At 43.2% G+C, this 6,265-nt stretch overlaps 1 long non-coding RNA gene across 1 annotated transcript; it reads right to left on the reverse strand.

The window, feature by feature from the left end:
- Window positions 1-2,825: 2,825 nt before the first annotated feature.
- On the reverse strand, window positions 2,826-5,638 carry LOC121398220. The gene is made up of 3 exons (XR_005964191.1): window positions 5,505-5,638; window positions 3,965-4,145; window positions 2,826-2,864 (listed from the first exon to the last, which is right to left on the reverse strand). It is a non-coding gene; the product is annotated as an uncharacterized LOC121398220 (long non-coding RNA).
- Window positions 5,639-6,265: the final 627 nt, after the last annotated feature.

A 6,265-nucleotide genomic window follows, 5' to 3' on the forward strand; every position in this document is an offset into this window, starting at 1 on the left:
AAGAAGAGAATATGCACCCCAGGTACTTATTCCTACTCCTTGGCACAGAGGTTATTTTTAGGGGCCTCGCCAGCTCTCTGTTCTGCAGTTGTTGACTTGTTGTGAGACACAGTATGAATAAATACTTTTGTGTTAAATATATTTCAGTCAGCACCACCAGTTCCACAGTTTTTTCATTCGTGCATGTGACTTGTGGTGCACCCACAACAGGATTACAAAACTTGTTATTCAACAACAGCACGGGTGGAGAATATGGGTTAAAAAGCTTTATTGAAAAACACATGGCTTTTGACTGTGACAAGGCTGATAAGGACCAGGAACAGCCACAAATGTTGCACTGTCCACATCAAAAGCCATGTTGCTTCCAGGAGTGGCTGTGTGGATAACAATACTTTTTGTGTCACATATTTAAAGGCAAGGAGCTCATTATTTCTCGGAGCATTAAAAAGCATGACATCGATTTTTTGTTTATACAAGATCCCTGTGAAATCCTTTTGGACACAGTTTATGTGCCACAGGCTGAGGTGCCCAATGATATAGACTCTAAGAGGGGAATACTTATCAAAAGTTATACACATATTATGAACCTCGGCCCAAAGTGGAGGAATAAGCTCCACACAATTTTTCCAACTGACAGTCCAAATTCAAGGCACAACCAGGGGGGGTCTAATTGGGAGTCCCGCCCTCATAAATTATGAGCTAGCTGGTTCTACAATTGCTTTTGCAGATTGACATCAAAGCGGCATGTTTGGGATTATTGTCAGAATGTTATGCGCTCATTTAAAAAGAGAAGTGATTATCTATACAAATGTTTGGGAAGGGGTGTGCACTTCTCCAGCACTATGTAATATCACACGAAACTCACAATCCAGTGACAAGAACAGCCAGAAAAAGCTGACAGCTATGCAAGACAGAACACTGTAACACAAAGCAAGGCAGAGCAAAGAGAAAAAATAAATGGAGATAAGCTAAACAAATCTAGTCAAAGAAACAAAATCAACTATGAGTCCAACCCCACTGAATCCCTTTCACCATTGGACTGTCGATGCACTAGTCAAAGAGCTATCAATGCCTGATAGGAGCCTAAGGGCCAGGGTCAATGGGGCAGAAAACTTTTCGCACTGAATCAGCTCATGTAAACAGATTTAGGATGAACTGTGAGTCCAGTGGCGTAACTAATAGAGCAGTGGTCCCCCAACAAGTGGATTAAAAGAACTAAAACCCTTGAAAACTGAACAAAGCTTAACCCAAGAGTAATATGTTCTTACTAATCTATGCCTAAGTACCACCTATTTCAAGTAACAAGGATATGCTTCTACAGACAGAAGCAGGGCTGCACCATGGGATCACCAGTTCAGCCATTGTGGCCAAAACCTGTACATGGAGGATGTGGAAAGAAGGCCCTGGATAACTTCAAATGAAATCACCTCCAGCATTGGTTCCGATATGTGGATGAACAACCTGGGTTAAAATACACACAACAGGAGGCACAGACTTCACTAACACAACAAAGTGACCACAAACATCAGGTTTACAAAGCAGATAACACAGTGACTTTTTTGGACTGTTTGATAAGAGTCAGAGAGTGTGGAAAGCTGGAAATAGATCTACAGGAAAACACCCCACACAGACCAGTACTCTGTTTGACTCCCAACTATCTACTAGAAAATGCCACCAAGAGTCCTTGACGGCCATTAAGATCACTATGGGAGCAAATGAGTTTTGATTGGCGTATTATTTTTTGACGCACGCAGGAACTCGGGTTAGACGGAAAAGACCATAATATCCCGACACGTCTACGGGGCGTGCATTTTTGATAGGAGCGAGTGCGAATCGAAACTAGCGCCCATACCGACAGAGGACGGCGATTGAAGTAAGCCCTAAACCAATCCAAAAGAGAGCTGAGTGAAGGGGAAAACAAGGAACAGGCAAATAACTTGGGTCCCTCCCATATGTAGCCGGGGTGTCCGAAAAATAGAAAATGTTGATAAACAAAACACATTCCGTCTGCTTGAAACCACAAACTGGTCACCCCAAGACCCAACCCCAAAACCAAGAAGAGTAACATAGTGTATGCATGCAGTGAGAGTGCTCTGATTTGTATGTGGGAGAAACAAACAGTTACATACACCAGCGTATGGCACATCTAAAAGAAAAAGGACACACGATTGAAGATGCAAGTCCAGATCTAGACCGGGAAACGACCTATTTACTATCTATCCCTTTTATTAGGACTTGTGGCGTGAATTTAAAAGTCCTAGCACACCTCATAAAGCTCCCAGTGCGTTGGGATCCATTCAGATGCAGACGGCCCTGATAATTTGGGGCCTCCGACTATGCCCGAGCACTGTCCTACAAACCTGGGAATAATTTATAATTAATGCATATTGGAAAGTTCTTACAATTTAAATTCACTGTCAATTTAAAATATATAGATTTACCCATATCTTGCCACCTGAGAGCTCTCCCCCCCTCACCAAGGCAATGTCCCTCAGATATATAGGTCCTGTTGTACATATCTGGGTGCTAAGAAAGCTTTTTATTTCAATATATTAAAGCCACTGATTCTCCCCAAGTAGCAAATATGTGCAAGTCCCTGGGCCCTCATTCATGGGTTGCTTCATCTAGTCACCCTTCTCAGTAAAGATTAAGTATTGTAGATGTGGAAGGGGAAAGGTGGGTTAATGGTGGCAGTTCTGTATGAGAAGCCAGTGTACTACACACATGCACCTGTTCCACAGCACAGGAATGAACATACCTCCCAACTGTCTTGTTTTCTGCAGGACAGTCACAATTTTGACAGCTCAGCCCGCAGTCCCGGGTTTCTTACTGAAATGTGTAGACTTTCTCTTTGATCTCCTGCACTGATACCAGAAAAAGATACAAAGTTAATTAAAAAAATACTTTTTTTTTATGCAGAGAGCCCAGAACAGTCAGCAGCCGCAATTCGATACTTTTACTTTTAGTTAAGATAAGCAAAGATACAATTGTAACTATTTAAGATAAGCAGGTCTGCTGGGAGAACTGAGACTTTCACCTTCATTTGCAAAGCTATAACACGTAACACATAAAACATTGCAATAAAACGCCCATAAATGTGTTCAGACTTCCATAACCTGCCACATTTGGACATGGTCCTTAGGGGGTGTGGTGACAAAATGGGCAAGACCAAAAAGATTTCATCAACGTTTTTATCCCTCTTTTAGTTCTTCAAACTAATGAAAAACAGAACAGACAGCATCATCATAAACAAAGGTGAACTGAGAGAGGCACCAGTGCACTGACACTTAACCCTTTCACTGCCAGTTACCCATTTCATTTGCACTCAGTGTCAGACCCGTTGTGCTCTCTCACTTTAGGGACATATCCTGGGATTTTTTGTTTACCTAGGAAAACTATACATTCTTCTTTTTTTCAGGAGGACCTCTGCATTCTGAGATTTTGTGCATTTCCACTGCTGGAACAACATTTACAGCTCTAAATATTTTTAAACAAATTCTATTTTTCATGATATAGGGATTATACCAGAAAAAATGTTTAATTTTATATACAAAAATGCACCTGATTTGAAAAAGCCTCATGTTTCTGGAATGTGCCAATACAGATATGAGTCATTTTATGGAGATTTTGGAATGAAGTTAGTGCATATAGCTTGTTCTGGAAGTCAGCTTCTGAAAAATCAACACATGTACTGAATTTGGGGGGTTAAAAACACAAAGATCCCCCAAAACCATATATTTTTGGAAGTACACATTCAGCCGAATCCAAAATGGGTAACCATGTCTTTCTACACCAAAGTACTGAGTTACAATGCCTTCCCAAAATTGCTCGTTGCCTAGAGACTGGGGAATGAACAGGGACAGAGCAAGTGGCTTTAAAAGTGATTCCTCTGCTGCCATTCCTAGAAGTACTGCAGATCATAGAAATTACTATCTGTGGCACTTAAAGGAGGCTTGTCCCTTACCTTTCATCTCTCTATTTATCCTTCTGTCCATCCGTCAGTCCGTCTCTCTTCCGGTCGATCTGTTTCTCTCAGTGCTTAACATGTTTCATCATCACAACATTTCCCAGTAGTCAAAAGACTATCAAATTCCAAGAGAGAGGGTATCCTCTATTAAAGGAACAGCGCTCCCAAGTGGAGGACCCTGAAAGGAGCCAAAAGAATTTGAGTAAACCAAAAAGAGAGGGGTGGCCGATTAACATTTGTGTCTAAATATAATTCCCTGGTTTCACATATTATTGAAATTAAACAATAAACACTGGGGGCTCCTCAGAGATGGCATTCCAAATGTACAGGAGTTTAAGTCAACGCCAATGATGGCATTCAAAAAGAATAAGACAGTGGGCTCGTGTCTGGGAAGATCAGATCTAGGGGGTAGTAAGGAATCACAGCAGGTACCAAGACCAACTAAAAATGGCACCTTCCCTTGCCTAATATGCAATTTCTGCTCTAATCGCCAGTGTGATAAGGTGATTTATCACTCACATAAAGGCACCCCGATATAAATTAAGGGACATTTTACCTGTTCTTCCACATTTGTTGTCTATGTGATAAAGTGCCCGAGTGGCTTGCAGTATGTGGGACAGACGTCCCGCATGGTTAAAGATCGCATACGCAAACATAAGTCCGCTATCAAAAGCAAAAGATAGAACAAACTGTGGCCTGTCATTTCATTGAGAAAGGACACGGAGTCCCGCAATTACACCGACGGGGAGATAGACTAGAAAAACTACTTAAAAGGGAAGCCATGTGGATACGGATGCTAGGTACACTTACACTATCTGGTCTTAATAGGGAGTATGAATTACATAAAAATGTTCTGATCATTTAATTTATTTTGTATAGTATATTATTTTAAAGAGTTTTCTTATATATATTTCTTGTTTCAGGTATTTGGATTGATGTATATTAGTGATGTGCAGGCTGACCCAATACCCGGGACTCGTGGGTCAGGCAGGTTCGGGTCGACCTCGCACTGCGTCTCGCGAGTGGCAGCCGGGTGCGGGTCGAGCTCTTCTCCTGCTCTTCCCGCCCGCCACCTTCAAATGCCGGCTTCCGTGTTTATAGTTCCGCATCTGCTCGTCCTGCCTCTTTAGTGATGTCATCTGCGGGGACGGGTCGGCATGGGTCTATAAAAGGACCCTGGAAGCGCGGGTGCGGCGGGGCACGGGCTGGAGCAGTGCGGGTTAGGGTCAGGTGCCTGACCTGCACATCACTAGTATCTATGGATAGGTCCCGGTGATGTATCAGGATGGACTTTTTATACAATGTCACATATTGATGTTACAAAATTGTGCACTACTATTATTATTTAAGGAAATTCAGCTGTGTTTTGTATACTAATTGGCCATTAGATGGCACTATGATAAAGGATATAAAATGTGTTCACTAACTCGAGTTCAGTAGCTTGAGGAAAGGCGATTGTGAGCCTGAAATGTCGCTATTGTATTTCTATCCAAAGAAAAGCCCTTACGCAATAAAGGCCTTTTAAGAAAATACTCACGTGTGGTGCTGTCTGCTTGATGATCGTGTCTACGGAACAGGTGGAAGTGGCCACCAAAGACTTGCACCTTTGTCTATTATACTGTCACGGTCGGCACCCAACACCAGAACAAACCAGGCACCTTGGTCTCGGCTCGTGCTTCACCAGTAGTGTGACCGCCTTTAGGCCTCGGGAGGAGCCCTCGGCTTACTTGGATGCCACCTGGACTTAAAAGAGAGGTGCAAGATGAGGGTTCTGGATAGGCAGAGGGGCACGACTGTAGAGCAAAGTCTTTGGACAGAAGGTCGTAGTACAAGGCGTTAGGCAAAAGAGTAGTCAGATCAGGCCGGGTCGAGGCAGGCAGAGAATAAACGTAGTCAGGCAGGCAAGGGTCAATCCAGGAAGTCAATCAGAGGGTTAAGCAGAAGAGGTAGTCGGTATTCAGGCAAAGGTCAGGATCCAGAGGTCAGAATAGTCAAAAGCCAGGCAGGGGTCACAACAGGAATCAAACAGGTTCAAAACAGGAATAGCAAAAGCTCAGGAAGCACCAGGAACAAACTCCTATCACAGGCAGTTTGCAAAAAGAAAATGTACCTTTAAATACCATTTAAAATTCGCGCCATTGCGCGCTGACATCATATGTCAGCGCACCTGAGCCTTTAAGACGTGAGGAGGCGCGCCATGCGCGCCCTAGGAACCGGCGCCAATCATGGCGGGCGTCCCCGCCGACCCCACCGGGGTAACTATTTGTTACATATACGCTATGGGTGATTGCTGACTTC

Source organism: Xenopus laevis, chromosome 9_10L (assembly GCF_017654675.1).
Source record: "Xenopus laevis strain J_2021 chromosome 9_10L, Xenopus_laevis_v10.1, whole genome shotgun sequence".
NCBI lineage: Eukaryota > Metazoa > Chordata > Amphibia > Anura > Pipidae > Xenopus > Xenopus laevis.